Source organism: Schistocerca serialis, chromosome 2 (genome assembly GCF_023864345.2).
Source record: "Schistocerca serialis cubense isolate TAMUIC-IGC-003099 chromosome 2, iqSchSeri2.2, whole genome shotgun sequence".
Classification (NCBI taxonomy): Eukaryota; Metazoa; Arthropoda; class Insecta; order Orthoptera; family Acrididae; genus Schistocerca; species Schistocerca serialis.
This window is the reverse complement of record NC_064639.1, coordinates 1075234794-1075253991: the sequence shown is the minus strand read 5'-3', so window position 1 is coordinate 1075253991 and position 19198 is coordinate 1075234794.

Below are 19198 nucleotides of genomic sequence, written 5' to 3'. Positions count from 1 at the left end.
AAAGTAGTTATTTATTCAGTGTCGAAAATTGACTTCACCTTTTTGTGTAGACACTGTGCCGATTTGGATTGGGAGCCCTTTTTATTAAGCGAAACAGTTTATTGTTATAACAAGCTTTGTCAGATAAAAGGTTTCCAAAAGTAATTATTCTCACTGCTTTTCCCAGAAATTATATGATTCGGAGAAAAATAGTTCGATACTTTACCATTAGGTTGAACACGGTAAAAATCTCTCTCCGAGAGTCGATGGTTTGGAGTGTTAGTGTTACGTAATTTTGTAGAGGTGTTCCTGCCGCTACTTACTACACAGTTCTGACATTCCGAATCGCGGATCTTCCGTCTCTACAGTGGTAGAAGTTAAACTTTCTGGTACCGTATCGAGGAGAACGCGAAAGTACCGTTGAAAGGTGATAAACACACTATTATCAACACCTCACTGAGTTTGAACGATGTGTAATAGGGGTACTAGAAGTTGGATGTTCCTTCTGCGATACTCCAGACAGACTTGGCTGGAATGTAGCCACTTTACGTGATTGCTGGCAGCAGTGGTCACGAGAATGTAAGCTCGCAAGAATAGTGGGCTCGTGACGGCCACGTGCCACTACCGAGAGGGAAGACTATCTCTTTCTGGATAGGGCTCCAGGACATCACACTGTATCTCTGTAAGTGGGAAGCTTCTGTGTTGGCAGCGCTGTGTAGCGCTTTGCATTGGATCTCTGACTGCGCTTCCTTTGTAAAAGACACTGTGGCTGGTTGGACTCGTTGTTGGAAGTTAGTCGCCAGCAGTGATGGAAGTACTGTTGGGCAATTGGAGGTGAACAGCCAGCAGTGATGGATGTTAAATGTGACAAGTTACCATTGATGGAGGGTAGAGGTCTGAAGTGTTAGCGTAGGCAAACGACCTGTACATGTTCGACTTGGAGATTGAATACTATTCATTATTATATACCTTTTTACTAGAGGTCAACGGCGATTTATAGTCGTATCTGAACTGGATGTCACATTATTAAGGTAAAAAAATACATTATTTGGTTTGCTACAAAACCTTTCCTTTGCTAACCACATGGCTATTAGTAGTTAGTGGTTTTAGTAGTTAGAATCTTATATTTAGCTGGCAGTACTGACGCTCGCTGTATTGCAAAAGTTCTCGTAATGAAGATATTTGTGAGGTAAGTGCTTAATGAAATGTATGGTATGGGTTATTGTTAAGATTTCTTTTTAGTCAGGGCTATTCTTTTGAATTAATTATTTCAAGTCAGGTTATCCTTTTTTTTTTTTTTTTTTGAGCACTCAGGATGCGTTGCGCTAGACTATTGTGGGTCAGTGTTGACATGATAAGAATAAGTAAAGAGAAAGTAGATTCACTTGCATTCAATTTCACTCAGCAGTTTAAGTAAAATATTTAATAAAGGAATTTCACCTGCAACAGCAGTCTGAGCAGCAGCTGACACCACAGCGACATAACATACGGTTACAAATCAGTTACTTGAAAGATTGCTCCGAGCCAGACATCCTGCAGCGTGCATTCAGCTGATCCCAAATCATCGTCATTCGCGACTTCACTGTGGTGTCAAGGAAGAGTTCACCGGAGGGCGGGGTAGAGGTCTGTTGCATTTTCTGATGAAAATGAGTTCTGCCTCAGTGCAGTGATGGCCATATTTTGGTTATAATGAGGACAAGTTTGCGCCTCCAATCAACATGTCTGCAGTCTAGACACCCTGGACCTGCAACCAGAGTTATGGCCCAGGATGCGATTTCATATTGTTACTTTCATTTACGTAGAACTTTGAGCTATCCAAATTTACTGTGTGATGTGTCGTTGAGCAAATCGTGTGCTTAATCAGTTTTACTGTAATCTAAACAAAAATTAAACAACTTAATCTGGAAAACAAGTATGTAATGCCTGTAATGCAATCAATAGCTCTGAAGTTTACTCAGTCTCGTGTGCATCGGGTTTCGTGACCCTGTGCTGTAAACTGATGAAATTGCCTATGCAAATAAACAATGAAATACATTATTCTTAGCTCTTGAATCGGAACGGATGTAATCTTGTTATTCTGTTCTCTCCACTGTATGCATATAAAATACTCAAGCTTGCCTCAGGGAAGTGCAGTGCCGGCCATAAAATAGCTTCATACAAATAATGTCAGTAGAGTAGTTGATAAATGAATGAACTTGTAAATGTTCGGTGGTAATTTTGGATAGTGGCTCAGCGCTGTGTAGTGCTGCCTGCATTAAAACTGTTACAAACATTAATACTTTTCTGATTCAGTCACATTAATGTTTTTCTGACTCTTATTGAAAAATCATTTCTTTTAAAAAATACTCAAAGGATTTAAACAAACACGACATAGAAGAGGATGTAGTGATAATGGGATATGTTAAGACCGAATGTTTCAGTTCGAAAATTGAGTTCAAAATTAAGTTTTTCCTTCACAAAACTAATATCAAACATTTTACATTAATTTCAAAATCAGTGAAGTTCTCAATTGTTCAACAATTCTCACTTTCTAACGTAATGAAGCACAGTTCTTGGATTGTTACATGACAAAAGTCTAACATCGTTTAACAAAATAGATTCCAAAATTTAACTTGTCTGTATCAGGATTACAAAACACACAAACCTGCAAATCGGGCATACCTAATCTACCTATACATTAAATCTGATTCATATACTTGGTTCCTACATTCAAGGGACGATTACCAAAAACCTACATTGTGTTCCAGCAAACGTAAAACTACTTATACAAAATTTCATTACCTTACAAAAGTGTATTATGCTGCGTCCATAGACCAACAGCTAAATTCTCAAAGCTAGCCACTAGCTTAAATTCATACATCCTACCTATGTCAGAGTGCAACGGCAACTGCTACTGCGCTCTGCGCTCCCCTACTTACAATCGATTCTGCCACTCAGGCAACATCTTTGGTTCAGAGGTGTCAAAGATACAATCTCTTGTACATGTGATAACCATTTCATATCATTTTTCATGAAATATGTTAAAAAAATCGGGCTTTGCGTACAAGTGGATCCCTCACAATATGACAGCAGGAGCACTCTCGCGGTTATCCCGCGGACCGTGACTGCAAACCTGTAAGGTAGTCTGGTGATTCGGTATGTTGTGTTGCCACTCATGAATAGCATTCCAGGTGGTGTTTTCCAACAGGATAACATTCGCACACATACCACTGTTGTAACGTTACATGCTCTTCAGAGTGCTGACATGTTGCCTTGGCCCGCTCGATCATCAGATATGTCTCCAATCGAGCGCATCGTCCCTGTATAGACCGTCCATGTGCAACAGGCATGGAAGTCCATATCACAAACATCCGCGACCTGTACAACAGGTGTATGCACGTTTGTATGCTTGCATTCAACATTCACAGATTATTGAAATATTAACAGTTCATATTTTCAGTGGCATATCTCGTGTTTATATAATCTGTGATTTCGCAGCGTTCATCAATACAAATGCACTCCTGAAATTTCATTATTGTGCATTAATAATATTTTGGTGCTGCGATTTCTTTCTGTCTTAGTACTTCAAAAGCTGTCTTGACGGAAGTCGAATATTTATTGGTAAAGGTAACCGGTATCGGTCAGAATCTCCAACTGCACCTGGCGTTCATGAAGCCACGCCACCTGCTTCCTTCACCGCCACCGCCCTCCAATCATGGTAAAAACAGTATGACGATCGTCACATTCTTACCAAAACTGATTACCATTACAAATAAATATTTTCTTGCGCTCAAGATCGTTTTCAATCTACTTTTAAAAGATGTGAAATACTAAGCAGCAAATTTTGAAACGTCCCCTTAGAAAAATTATTGAATTACTGTGCTGATAAACCCCTTACGTTATTTGATTTTCAAACAGCTGAGCAAAACTGAACGTACTCAAACATTTCTCTCTTTACTTATTCTGATCATCACTAAACTGACACAATATTTTTAGCGCAACGCAATCTGACTTTTAATAATCCCTACAAAAGAGTGGCCCTGACTAACAGTAACCTATATCTTTCATGAATCACTTACCTCACAAAAATCTTCATTACTCGAACTACTGCAATACAGCGAGCACCAATACTGCCAGCTAAATAAAAGATTCTAACTACTGAAGTCACTAACTACTGATAGGCATAGTTAGCAAATGAAAGATTTTGATAAAGAACAAACAATGTATTTACCTTAATAGTGTTCAAAAGTCATTATATATATATATATATATATATATATATATATATATATATATATATATATATATATGTATATCAGTTCATGACATCCAGTCTTATAAATTTACTGTCTCTGATGGACACACGTCATCCGCTCTCAAAACTCCGCCATCTCTATCCCCACATCCACCACTGCTGGCAGCTCACCTCCAACTGTGCAACGCTACGCACTGTTAACAACCAACTGCCCAACACTACAATAGCGACTATTTCAACAATGCCCACCAACCACAGACTGCACACAGCACAGTCAGTGATTTTCATACAGAGCGCTAGGTGACGTTACCAACATAAAAACCTAAACAGCCTACTTACAATTTGTCTTCGACTGGAGACTGATCTATGCCATCATGTTTAAGACAGTGAATGAGAGGTAGATGATCCCTGTTAACAAGGGCAGGAATTTACCAACGTGAAATAGAGAGGAAGACTCAATTTTCGGAAATGCATTAATTTATTGCATAAGTGATTCACGTACGAGGGGAGTTCCAAAAGTAAATTATACATTATTATGGCAGTATAAGTAAATTTTACTGAAGCCTGCATTATATTTAAAAGTAAAGCAGGTACATGACATTACTTGTTAACATACAATGAAGTGCCAAAAGTCATGGGATAGATACTGGCATCGTGTCGAACCTCCTTTTGCCCGACGTAGTGGAGCAACTCGACATGGCATGAACTCAACAAGTTGTTGTAAGTTCCACACAGGTGTTTTGAGCCGTACTACCTCTATAGCCATCCATAATTGTGAAAGTGTTGCTGGTGCAGGATTTTGTGCACGATATGGCCTCTCGATTCTGTCCCACCAATATCGGGCGATCTGAGTGGCCAGATCATTCACCCGAATTGCCAAGAATGCTCTTCAAACCAGACATGAACAAATGGGGGCCGGTGATATCGTGCTTTATCATCCATACGAATTACTCCTCTGTTTGTGAACATGAAGTCCATGACTGGCTAGAAGTGGTCTCCAAGCAGCCAAACATAGCCGTTTCCAGTAAATGATCGGTGCAGTTGGACCTAAGGAACCATTTCATTCAATATAAACACAGCCCACACCTTTCTGGACCCAGCTCTATCATACACAGTGCCTTGTTGACAACTTGGTTCATGGCTTCGTGTTGTCTGCCTCACACACGAACCAGCTCTTACCAAGTGAAATCGAGATTCATCTTCCCAGACTACTGACTTCCAGTCGTCTTGCTTCCAAACGAGATGGTCACGAGCCCAGGAGATGTACAGCAGGTGATGTCGTGCTGTTTCTACAATTTGCAGAAGTCGTGTGTTTCTTTAATGCATACGAGAGTGTGGAAGAGGTGCCGTTCGTGAACAGAGGATCCAGATAATAATTACATCATGTGAAGTATGTTAGCGGAAAGAAACAATCAATGCCTCCTCTGCACGATAGCAATAGAGATACTATCGAGGACAGTGCTGCCAAAGCGGAGTTACTAAACACAGCCCTGCGAAATGCCTTCGCAAAAGAAGACGAAGTAAATATTCTAGAATTCGAATCGAGAATAGCTGCCAACATGCGTAACGTAGAAGTAAATATCCTCGGAGTAGTGAAGCACTTAATAAAAGCAAGTCTTCTGGTCCAGACTATGTACCAGTTAGGTTCCTTTTGGGCATGCTGATGCCTTAGCTCCATACTTACCAATCATATACAACCGTTCGCTCGACGAAAGATCCGTACCCAAAGACTGGAAAGTTGCACAGGTCACACCGATATTCAAGAAAGGTAGTATGAGTAATCCACTAAATTACAGGCCCATATCGTTAACGTCGACATGCAGCATGATTTTAGAACATACACAACTGGCCATTGACATTGCTGCAACACGAAGATGACGTGCTACAGACGCGACATTTAACCGACAGGAAGAATATGCTGTGATGTGCAAATTATTAGCTTTTCGGAGCGTTCACACAAGGTTGGCGCCGGTGGCGACACCTACAACGAGCACATGACAGTTCTAGTATAATATATTTGTCCACCTAATACCCGTTTATTATCTTATTTCTTCTTGGTGTAGCAATTTTAATGACCAGTAGTGTACAATGTTTTCGAGCATTATGAATTACCTCTAAGAAAAGGGTTTATTGACACAGAGTCAACATGGGTTTAGAAAACATCGTTTTTGTGAAACGCAACTATCTATTTATTCACATATAGTTTTGAGTTCTATTGACAAGGGATTTCAGATCGATTCCGTATTTCTGGATTTCCGGAATGCTTTTGATACTGTACCCACAAGCGGATCGTAGTGAAATTGTGTGCTTATGAAATATCGTTTCAGTTATGTGACTGGATTTGCGATTTCCTGTCGGAGATGTCACAGTTCGTAGTAACTGACGGAAAGTCATCGAGTAAAACAGAACCGCAGCCCAGCCGCCTTCGGTTGTTTGCAGATGATGCTGTCGTTTATCGACTAATAAAGTCATCAGAAGACCAAAACAAACTGCAAAACGATTGAGAAAAGACATCTGAACGGTGCGAAAAGTGGCAGTTGACCCTAAATAACGAAAAGTGTGAGGTCATCGACATGAGTGCTAAAAGGAACTCGTTAAACTTCGGTTACACGATACATCAGTCTAATCTAAAAGCCGTAAATTCTACTAAATACCTAGGTATTACAATAACGAACAACTTAAATTGGAAGTAACACACAGAAAATGTTGTGGGGAAGACTAACCAAACAGTGCGTTTTATTGGCAGGACACTTAGAAAATGTAACAGACCTACTAAGGAGACTGCCTACAATACGCTCGTCCGTCCTCTCTTAGAATACTGCTGCGCGGTGTGGGATCTTTACCAGATAGGACTGACGGAGTACATCGAAAAAGTTCAAAGAAAGGCAGCACGTTTTGCATTATCGCGAAATATCGGAGAGAGTGTCACAGAAATGATGCAGGATTTGGGCTGGAAATCATTAAAAGAAAGGTGTTTTTCGTTGCGACGGAATCTTCTCACGAAATTCCAGTCACCAACTTTCTCCTCCGAATGCGAAAATATTTTGTTGACACCGACCTACATAGGGAGGAACAATCACCAAGATAAAATAAGGGAAATCAGAGTTCGTACGGAAAGATACAGGTGTTCGTTCTTTCCGCACGCAATAGAGATTGGAATAATAGAGAATTGTGAAGGTGGTTCGATGAACCCTCTTCTAGGCACTTCAAAGTGATTTGCAGAGTATCCATGTAGATGTAGATTCTATATCCTATGTCAAATAGTAAAAATAATACATAACTTTGTAAGTAGGCTGTTTAGGTTTTTATGTTGGTAACGCCATGTGGCGCTCTATATGAAAATCACTTTGACTGTGCTGTGTGTAGTCTGTGGCTGGTTTGCATTGTTGGAATTTGCTATTGTGTTGAGCAGTTGGCTGTTAACAGCGCGTAGCGTTGCTCAATTGGGGGTGAGCCGCCAGCAGTGGTGGATGTGGGGAGAGAGATGGCAGAGTTTTCAGAGCGGATGACCTGGACGTGTGTCCATCAGAGACAGTAAATTTGTAAGACTGGATGTCATGAACTGATATATATATTATGACTTTCGAACACTATTAAGGTAAATACATTATTTGTTCTCTATCAAAATCTTTCATTTGCTATCTATGCCTATCACTAGTTAGTGCCTTCAGTAGTTAGAATCTTTGATTTAGCTGGCAGTAGTGGCGTTCGCTATATTGCAGTAGTTCGAGTAACGAAGATTTTTGTGAGGTAAGTGATTCATGAAAGGTATAGGCTATTGTTAGCCAGGGCCATTCGTCTGTACGGATTGCGTTGCGCTAAAAATATTGTGTGTCACAGTTTGGTGATGTCAGAATAAGTAAAGGGAGAAATGTTTGAGTACGCTCAGTTTTGCCTAGCTGTTTGAAAATCAATTAACGTAAGGGGTTTACCAGCACAGTAATTCATAAATTTTTCTAAGGGGACAGTTTCAACTTTGTTGCAGCAGTTGCAGCGTCAGTCGCTAACAGTAGCTCCGGCTGATGAAACATACGAGTATACAGATACAACAGATTTACAAATCTCTCAGTCTTCAGTACAAAAACTATTCAGTGGATCAAGAACCCTGGCCACTATGGAAGCCTGTAAATCTTATTAAGCTTGGCAAACACACAAAATGGGGTCAGTGTATGAACGTTCTGATTTAAGTAAACCCACCACTGGAGCTCTGGAGAATAGATGCTCGCTTCTCATTGGCAACGGCATAATCGTTCGTGGCGCCGCCCTCATGCCGCGCTGGCGGCTTTAGGGAACACCGTTTCATAACTGACGGCGGGCGAATTTGAAAAAGCGGCCGAGCGGATAGCGGCCGATACCGCACTGTTAGCAAACGCACTCGCTTCCCTCTGCTGCCGTTGTCCATTAACGTCAAACTGCGCCGCACGGTCCCAAGGGATATGTTCGTGGCTGGTCCGCACTGGTTGCTGCGTTTATTTCACGCATTGTTGCTTGTCTGTTAGTGCTGACATCTCTGCCAAACGCCGCTGCTCTCGGTCGTTAATTGAAGATCGCCGGCCACTACTTTGTCTGTGGTGAGAGGTAAATGCCTGAAATTTTATATTCTCGGCACACTCTGACATTATGGATCTCGAAATACTGAATTCTCTACAGATTTCTGAAATGGAATTTCCTATGCGTCTAGCTCCCAACTACCATGCCGCTTTCAAAGTTTGTTAACTCGCGTCGTGCAGCCATAATCAGGTCGGAATCTTTTTTCACATGTATCACGTGAGTAAAAATGACAGTTCCGTCAATGCAGTGCTCTTTTGTACCTTGTGTACGAGATACTACCGTCATCTGTACCTGAGCGTTCAGCTATCCCATTACTTTCGTCACCTCACCAGGTCTCTGTAAACACAGGCGGAACGTTCTACCACTTGTTCAACTTCTCGACTGTAGATATCTGCTCCTTGGTCACGGAACGATTCGACAACCACTGTTTAAACTTCCTCATCTTTGGAAAATTTCTCCCCCCCCCCCCCCACCGCCCCCCCCCTCCCACCCCCCCCCCCACCCCCCACCGCCCCAGATGTTGTTCCAGCTTGACGAAAAGACGGAAATCGCATAGCGTAAGATCTGGACTAGAAGCGAAATTGTATTTGATCCATATAACATTAGAATTACTCCGTATCTGTCGCACTTTAGACGTTCTGTCCATAAAACTCTTACTGTCCCTCGCACTTCAACACTGGGTATGTTCGCAGCTGCCATGCTATTTCACTCTCACGCAGTGATGTACTTGTTATCCATACCGCAGCAGAATCATGTCTGTAAGAAACCTGCTACATGCATTCCTTTCGGACAGCCAGCCAGCCGCCACTCTCGTTCCACAATGGTCTTAGAGTGAGACGATATATGTCGCTTAATTTCCGATGTCCCTAGGTATATTGCTGACGTCCCTAATGTAAGTTTATACGGGGTACAGGAGGCTCTTAAGTAATCAGTTGGAATTATGTTGATAGAAGTAACTTTAATGGATAGTATTTTCAGTTCTAGTACAGAAATCAGTGACAATAATCTAAGTTATACCCTTAAGTCTCCGAGTTACCAACGTTTTATATTTTTGGCTCATTCGTAACTGGATCGAGACCTTACATTGAATTATAGTAATGAATATTAAAACAAGTTATACAAACTCTCGGCGCTTGAGCATGGCATTTGCGTTAAAGGTACATTCCTGTATTTTTAACCGTGTTTCTTCTCTCTGTCACTTCTCTAAAATCGGACTTCGCTATCAAACAGCACCCGAAGACGATGGTGCATCGAGCTGGACGACTTTTGCTGAATAGTACGGAACCGTTTGCCATGCCAAGTCACCCAACAATCTCACAGTGACAAAAGACGCAAAATAAAACACACGTAGGTTAGTGACAACTATATTCTGAAATAAAAACACAATTTAAAATTACTACACTTACATTGTGACTTGAATTAATTACGAGGCCCGATTGGTTGCAACCCGTGAATAAAATAATGAAGTAATGTAGTATTGATGGCGGTGCGCCTAAATACGTCCGATCTGGACAAGACCTAGAAAGCAAAAGGTGACTCTCCCTCTTTCGCCAATAATATGAAGATCTAAAATCTTTAAATTTTTACAGCGGCTGCATACAATTTTTATACAGCTGTGGACTATATCTATGGCTTAAATTATTTCTTTCTTTTTTAATACTTACAATTACGCATTCTGCTAAGAAAAGCTCAGCATGCAAAAGTGCCTTTAAACTGCCCCCTAAGTTACGAGGCGAAAGGACAGACCTGCAGGCGAGCAACTCACTCTAAAGCACATTGCATATCTAAGTCTACAAATACACATACTGTAACATCCCCTTAGAAAAAATTATGAATTACTGTGCTGATGAACCTCTTACGTTATTTGATTTTCAAACAGCTGAGTAGAACTGTGTACTCAGACATTTCTCTCTTTACTTATTCTCATCATCACTAACGTGACACACAATATTTTTAGCACAACGCAATCTGACTTTCAATAATCCCCACAAAAGAATGGCCGTAACTAACAGTAACCTATACCTTTCATGAATCACTTACCTTACGCCGGCCGGTGTGGCCGTGCGGTTAAAGGCGCTTCAGTCTGGAACCGCGTGACCGCTACGGTCGCAGGTTCGAATCCTGCCTCGGGCATGGATGTGTGTGATGTCCTTCGGTTAGTTAGGTTTAATTAGTTCTAAGTTCTAGGCGACTGATGACCTCAGAAGTTAAGTCGCATAGTGCTCAGAGCCATTTGAACTTACCTTACAAAAATCTTCGTTGCTCAAACTACTGCAATACAGCGAGCGCCAATACTGCCAGTTAAATAAAAGATGCAAACTACTGAAGGCACTAACTACTGATAGGCATACATAGCAAATGAAAGATTTTGATAGAGAACAAACAATGTATTTACCCTAATATTGTTCAAAAGTCATCATATATATAACAGTTCATGATATCCAGTATTGCAAATTTACTCTTTCTGGTGGACACACGTCCAGATCGTCTGCTCTCAAAATTCTGCCAACTCTCTCCTCACATCCAGCACTGCTGGCGGCTCACCTCCAACTGCGCAACGCTACGCGCTGTTCACATCCAACTAGCCAACACTACAATAGCAAATATTCCAACAATGCAAACCAGCTACAGACTGCACACGCCACAGTGAGTGATTTTTATACAGAGCGCTACGTGGCGGTCCCAACATAAAAACCTAAACAGCCTACTTACAATACATACCATATATAACATACATATCACAGTATAATATTTACACAAAACAGATTTTCAATGTTTAAATGTGGCCAGTGCGCCTATAACAGTTTTACGTTGGCATTGAGCGCAGTCGCCTAAAGTTCAGTACTAGCGCGGCCGTTGCGAAGCGAGATCGTCACACGACACATAGTTTATTCTCAGTCCATGCCTGCAAGACGTCACAAGATTTATCATCATGAATTTTACAAATGTGGATTAACATCTAAAACAGTTACAAAATCCTAAAGTTACAACACTCGTTAACATGAAATTACAAATTCTTATTGCTGATGGTCTCTTTCGCACAGTGTTGCGCTTGAAATGTCTTTTTGTTTCAGGTATGACGTCTTTTCACGACGTGTCGTCGTTCACAGTTCCATGAAGCGTAAACATACGATAACTTCATAAAAGTGAGAATTGCTTATGGCAGTTAAATGTCGTAGTTCGTAGTTTTTATACAGATGCGTGTGCGCGATGACTCGTAGCACAGTTTATATATCTGCAGTGGTTACACTGTTTATTTAGACTGACGTCACTGTTATTGTCCTAGGACGTACATCGCCTGTCAGAAGACTGGTGGATTCCCATTCCACAGCATAAGTTCGTGAAGGCATGGAAGCAGGACCCCGGACAGCAGGATGCTGGCGTCGATCCTCGTGTAGATCAGGTAACAGAGTCCGTCACTTCCGAGAACATATAGCTCCCTGAGGACCCGCCTAAAATTCTTCCACTCGTCGAGTCGTCTTCCTTGTTTCGGAAAAACGTGACCGAAGGTGCAGTAGGGAACCAGTTCTCGATATTCGGACTTGCAGAGATACAGAGATTCAGCGCAGTAAACGTCAATTTGCGATGCAATCAAAAGTGTTGGTGCACTTCAGTATAACAGTATTTTCACGTGCTCAGTTTGTCAATCGACATACAAATATTCGTACACAAGTCGTTGTGAGGCAGAACTAATCTCCGTTGACAATTCTTTACGCAAATTCGTAACACCAATTTACATTAACAGTTTGTAAACAAATTTCAAATATAAATAGTTCATCACGTCTGTATACATAGCATTATATCGTGAATAGTCATTTTCAATTAAGCAGTTTTGCACCCCAGTTTCCTCGTAGTCACAAGTTCGGCGACGTACAGTAAACGTCCACAAATAGTTTCAAGTCATGCAAGTATCATAACATTTCCCATACGGGCACATGTAAAAAGTACAAATAACATATATAAATGAGCATACATCGCTTAGCTTTGTCTAAATAAAGATAAATACATGGAAACGTGTTACATATAGGTTTTTACATAGGTACAAATACATACAAACATATTACATATTGCCTTTACATAAACATAGAAACATATTTCTATTGTCTTCACACAAGAACACTACTGGCCATTAAAACTGCTACACCACGAAGATAACGTGCTACAGACGCGAAATTTAACCGACAGGAAGAAGATGCTGTGATATGCAAATGATTAGCTTTTCTGAGCATTCACACAAGGTTGGCGCTGGTGGCGACACCTACAACGTGCTGACATGAGGAAAGTTTCCAAACGATTCCTCATATACAAACAGCAGTTGACCGGCGTTGCCTGGTGAAACGTTGTTGTGATGCCTCGGGTAAGGAGGAGAAATGCGTACCATCATGTTTCCGACTCTGATAAAGGTCGGATTGTAGCCTATCGCGATTGCGGTTTATCGTATCGCGACATTACATTGCTACTCGCGTTACTCGAGATCCAGTGACTGTTAGCAGAATATGGAATCAGTGGGTTCAGGAGGGTAATAGGGAACGCCTTGCTGGATCCCAACGGCCTCATATCACTAGCAATCGAGATGACAGGCATCTTATCCGCATGACTGTAACGGGTCGTGCAGCCACGTCTCGATCCCTGTGTCGACAGATGGGGACGTTTGCAAGACAACAACCATCTGCACAAACAGTGCGACGACGTTTGCAGCACCATGGACTATCAGCTCGGAGACAATGGCTGCGGTTACCCTTGACGCTTCATAAGAAACAGGAGCGCCTGCGATGGTGTACTCAACGACGAACCTGGCTGCACGAATCCCAAAACGTCATTTTTTCGGATGAATCCAGGTTCCGATTACAGCATCATGATGGTCGCATCCGTGTTTGGCGACATCGCGGTGAACGCACATTGGAAGCGTGTATTCGTCATCGCCATACTGGCGTATCACCCGGCGTGATGGTATGGGGTGCCATTGGTTACACGCCTCCGTCACCTCTTGTTCGCATTGACGGCACTTTGAACAGTGGACGTTACATTTCAGATGTGTTACGACCCGTGGCTCTACCCTTCATTCGATCCCTGCGAAACCATACAGTTCAGCAGGATAATTCACCACCGCATGTTGCAGGTCTTGTACGGGCCTTTCTGGATGCAGAAAATGTTCAACTTGTGCCATGGCCAGCACATTCTCCAGATCTCTCACCAATTGAAAACGTCTGTTCAATGGTGGCCGAGCAATTGGCTAGTCACAATACGCCAGTCACTACTCTTGATGAGCTGTAGTATCGTGTTGAAGCTGCATGGGCACACGCCATCCAAGCTCTGTTTGACTCAATGCCAAGGCGTATCAAGGCCGTTATTCCGGCCAGAGGTGGTTGTCCTGGGTACTGATTTCTCAGGATCTATGCACCCAAATTGCGTGAAAATGTAATCACATGTCAGTTCTGGTATAATATATTTGTCCAATGAATACCCGTTTATCATCTGCATTTCTTCTTGGTGTAGCAATTTTAATGGCCAGTAGTTTATGATTGGTCACATGGAAATATTTTTCATATAGCTTAGTTGTGGCTGGCTCATGTTATGCGTAGGATTAAACCCTGGTTGCTATTCTGTGTTTAGTTTCCCGCGGTTATCGCTATTATGCTGTTATCCTCTCTTTCCACTGGTGGCAGCAGTGGTGTGTATCCATATTCCCACCTTGGACTATCTTTGGCCTGGCGCTTATAGTTTCCGGCTGGGCTGTGTGAGGGCAGTTGGTCCGTTGGTGTGGAGCAGCGAGGAAGTCACCGTGGTGCGTAGTTTGGCCGAGGCCGCTGGCGGTGTCCACGCGCGGTCGGAATGTGTGGTGCTGCTCCCACTGCTACGAGGTCCGTGGCTCACCGATCCTGGACACTAAAGTTGAGTTTTGACTTAATCTACCAGCAAGTCACGACTGTTCACATTGTGTCGTTTGGATTTCGTTGTCGGCTGTTGGGACATTCCCACGAGCAACAACGTGTGTTTTCAAGTTGGCAGATTTTAGCCACCCTCCGGTGGAGTTTAACTGTTCTTGATTATTTTGAATTGAAGTGCACCAGCGGAATCTTCTGCTTTGTGGCCGTTAACGTTCCGGTTACTGCCCTGGCCGTTGACGTAAATTCAGGCAGTGTATTTTCCTCATCGTGTTGTCGCTGTCCGGCACTGTGTGTAGTTTGACAGCTCAATGTATAATTGGTTGTGGGAGCCAATACTTTCTACGTTGTTCCATTGAACTCACTGTTGTGTACTGGTCGGGTGGAGCGGAAGTTATCTTGTCGGTGGATCCGTTGGCTGTCTGTCTGTTGGGTTGTCGTCGGATCGAGAATGGTTGGGCCGACTGCCTGTCTCACCTAAGCGAGCGTTAGTGTTTGAATTCCAGGCCGACCCGCGGAAACTTCTGAGTGCCATTGGGTGTTTTGCTCTTAAGGTGTCAGATTGTTTGGGATTTCAGCCTAATAGAAAGAACTGATTTAAGATAAGGCCTTCTGCATTTTACATTTCTGATTTTGGTTTGAGTCTTAAGTTATAGGCTTTTAGCCGATTTTAAATTAAAGTGGTCTTGCCCTTAAGGCATGAGATTGTTTGGCGCATTCAGCCGGTAATTAAGTTCCAAACATTAATGCTGTGCTTTTTTTAATTTTCTTGGCTCTGATAATGTTTGGTCAAATAAATAAAGTTGTATGTTCGAGTGTAACTGACTGCCCCTTACTTTGCCCCCTTTCCACAATTTAAACTACCTGTCCTGTCCTGCGGATTTACCAGAACGTCTCAATAGCTTTACATAAGCTTACAATATTTATAGTATTTACAATTATTACAAGTTTAGATCTATGTTTTTGCTTTTGCAAATTATGCCACCTGAAATAGAGGAGGATTAGACATGACATCCCACATGAGCAATAAGACCAAGTGCACAACTGCAAATCAGCAAATAGCAAAAGCAAGGAACTAACATCAAACACAAAAATTACTTGCCACACGAGTGTAAGTGTGCAGTGTTAGCATGTACATAGCTAACCGTAAGTGTATATGTTCCATGGCGAGATGCGTATCCAATCAGTTTCAAGGTGAATGCGAAAGGGTGTAGAATGACTAAGTATTCACGTCAATCAGTCATTAGTAGTCAAAGACTGATGGCGCAGATAGTCAATCTCGTAGGCTGAATATTATGTTCGGCACTCCTGTATAAAAGTTAATATAACATTTGCTTTAAAATTTTAAATGGCTGCTGTAAGTATTCGGAAAAGACACATCTCTTCTTTCTCCTTCTGATGCTGACAAGAACAGCTGAAATAAAACTCTTATACTACGTAGCTTCTCTGTAGAAGTACTGTGAGGTACATGTATTTGATAGTCCTGTATAACTTAAGCATGATCCATAGATGTGTTTACTGATGAGCATGGTATACTCTAAGATCACGGTGAGCATATAGTCCTCCAATTCTGTTTGTTTTAGGATGCTGCAGCAGGTATGCACCAGGATGTGGAATGCTGACAATAACATAAGGACCGTCGTACAGCAGACGCCACTTCACTTTGCGCCGCTGATGAGCAGAGGACTTATGGTGAGTACGCAAAAGCACTAACATAACAGCTTTAAATTCCTGCTTCCTCTTGACAGTACGCGCATAAATTTTGAGTTTTGTTCCTAATTTTGGCTTTCGCAGTCAACGTCGCACAGACTTCCCCTACCTTTTTTTCATGTGTCTTTTGTTGAAAAGGAAGTTTTGGTAACGGCGTTGTCCAATCGTTGTCTTCTTTGCGATCTAACATGAGCTCATTAGGAGTGTATGGAGTTTCATGAAAATTGAGGTTGTTGTGTACCTCTTCAAATGGTTCAAATGGTTCAAATGGCTCTGAGCACTATGGGACTTAACATCTGTGGTCATCAGTCCCCTAGAACTTAGAACTACTTAAACCTAACTAACCTAAGGACATCACGCACATCCATGCCCGAGGCAGGATTCGAACCTGCGACCGTAGCAGTCCCGCGGTTCCGGACTGAGCGCCTGAACCGCTAGACCACCCTCTTCAAATAAAGACACATATATTACCCAGATGGTATGTTTGGTAGAAATGTAGGTTCTCATAAATCTGTTAATCTCACGGAACACACGTTTAGTAGGATTACACTGGGGACTATGCCTTGAGATAAAAATACTCTTAATATTATTGTCTTTGAGGAATTAGCGCCACTTGTACCCAGTATAGTATGCAGCTTTGTCGGGAAAAATTTCTTTTGGCTTTCCCACGTGAGGAATGTAGTCATATCACAAACGACAAATGATGGCAGTGTCAGTAGCAGATTTTAAAGCATACAGTTTAACAGTCTTTCAGAATAAATTGTAATATGCAAGAACATATTTCACACCACCACTGCTTGTGGGATATGGACCACTTATATCAGAACTTACAATTTCTAGAGGTTTGCTGTATAGAATAGAACGCAAATTAGTCTTCGTAGACAAGTTCAGTGGTTTAGATTTTTGACAGATCGCACATGTTTTGAGTATACTATGGATCTTACGTCTCATATTGCTAAAGTAACAATAGGTACTAAACTTTGCTAGGCACTTCTTGGTACCATAATGTCCCCAAACAAAATGTGTGTGCCAAATTAGGTTGTGTTCAGAATACTTAGGAATACAAACACATCAGATAGTGGCTTCAGTGTGACGGCGATAAAATAACACATCATTAATTATCAAATATCGGTTGGACAGAGGATGGTCAGGTTGATTTGTGAGTAAAACTCTTACCTTATTCCAGTGAGGATAAGATTTCTGCAACGTTGACTCATTTATACATAAGTCGATACAATACTGGTGATATAGCTCATCATGCATAACAAGTATTCGGTAATCATTCAGAGTTACTCATTCAGGCCTTGAGGCAGACGAGACAAAGCGTCGGCGATGATGTTGTCTTTACCCTTAATATATAGAATTTCAAAGGAATAGTTTTGCAAAGATAAAATCCAACGTGAGAATCTGGGATGTACCAGCTTACAAGTTAACAGAAATGTGAGAGCCTGGTGTTCACTATAAATTTTATTGTGATTGTCATATAAATAATAATTGAATTTCTTAAAGGCCCACACTACAGACAGTGTTTCAAGTTTTGTGGTGGAGTAAGTGCGTTCACATTCACTAAGTGTGCGGCTCGCAAAACTAATCCTATGCCATAAGATGAAGCATCACATGTCATACAAAAATCTGAATTAAAATCGGGGTGACGCAAAATATTTGAGTTAAACCATATTTAATACTATCAAAGTCTTTCTGACACTGGTCAGACCATATCCATATCTGATACTTCTTGAGTAGTTTCCATAGATGTTTGTTGTTTAATAGTTGATGTGGTAAAAATCGTCGAAACAAGGAACAATGTCCAAGGGATGATTTTAATTGCTTTATATTCCGCGGACTCGGAAGTTAGCATTAATGTGATCATTAATAATATGTCCAAGATGCTTAATTTCACTGCAAGCAAATTTCGACTTTTTGAGATTAGCTGTCACTCCAGCTTATGCGAATTTATGTAGAACCTTTTGCAAAGTATCAATGTGTGCAAACCAAGTCTTACTAACTATGAGCAGGTCATCAATGTAGTGAGTAACTGATTCAATCAATTCATCACAAAGTACAGTACCCAATGTGGTGATAAACATGCCTGAACTGCTGTTCAGACCGAAGGTTCGCAACCCGAATATAAATGCAGTAAATTTTCTTGAATCTGGCGTGACTGGGACTTCCCAGAACGAACTGATCAGATCTACCGTAGAAAAATACTTAGAATCTAAAAATTTATCAATTTGCTCCTCTGAATTCCCAGGTTTCGTGCGAACAGGTAAAATAATCTCATTAATTGCACGGGAATCCAAAACAACTCTGATATTCCCGTTGGATTTTCTTACAAGTAAAGAGCTGCAGGAGAGTGACGCGGAAGGTTCGATAATTTTCCCCTCTAACATTTGTTTCAACTCGTGCCAGCCGGCAGGTCTTTGGGATAGTGACACATTACAGGTTTTGTGGAAGAAAATCTGGTGAGACTTAACTTCTATGTTATGCACATATGTGTTGATCACACCTGAACGTTTGCTAAATACTTGTATATATTTGGACAAAACACCATAAAGTTCATTACGTTCATCATGTGTGACAGCTGTGGTTTCTGATAACTTATTTTTAATTAAAATTTTCAAGTCCTCGAACTTGGCATCAGTTGCGTGTGTCTGTGTGTCAACATCATCAGTGTCCTGTATTAACTGCATCTTGTACCCTGTACAATATTTATTGTGCTTCAGAGTCCTGGTACCCAGGTCAATTGAAATTTACTACCCTTATCTCTAAGTATACATTTACGTTGGGAGAAGTCAATAGTGCTGTCCTTCTCGCACCATATATCTAAACCTACAATACA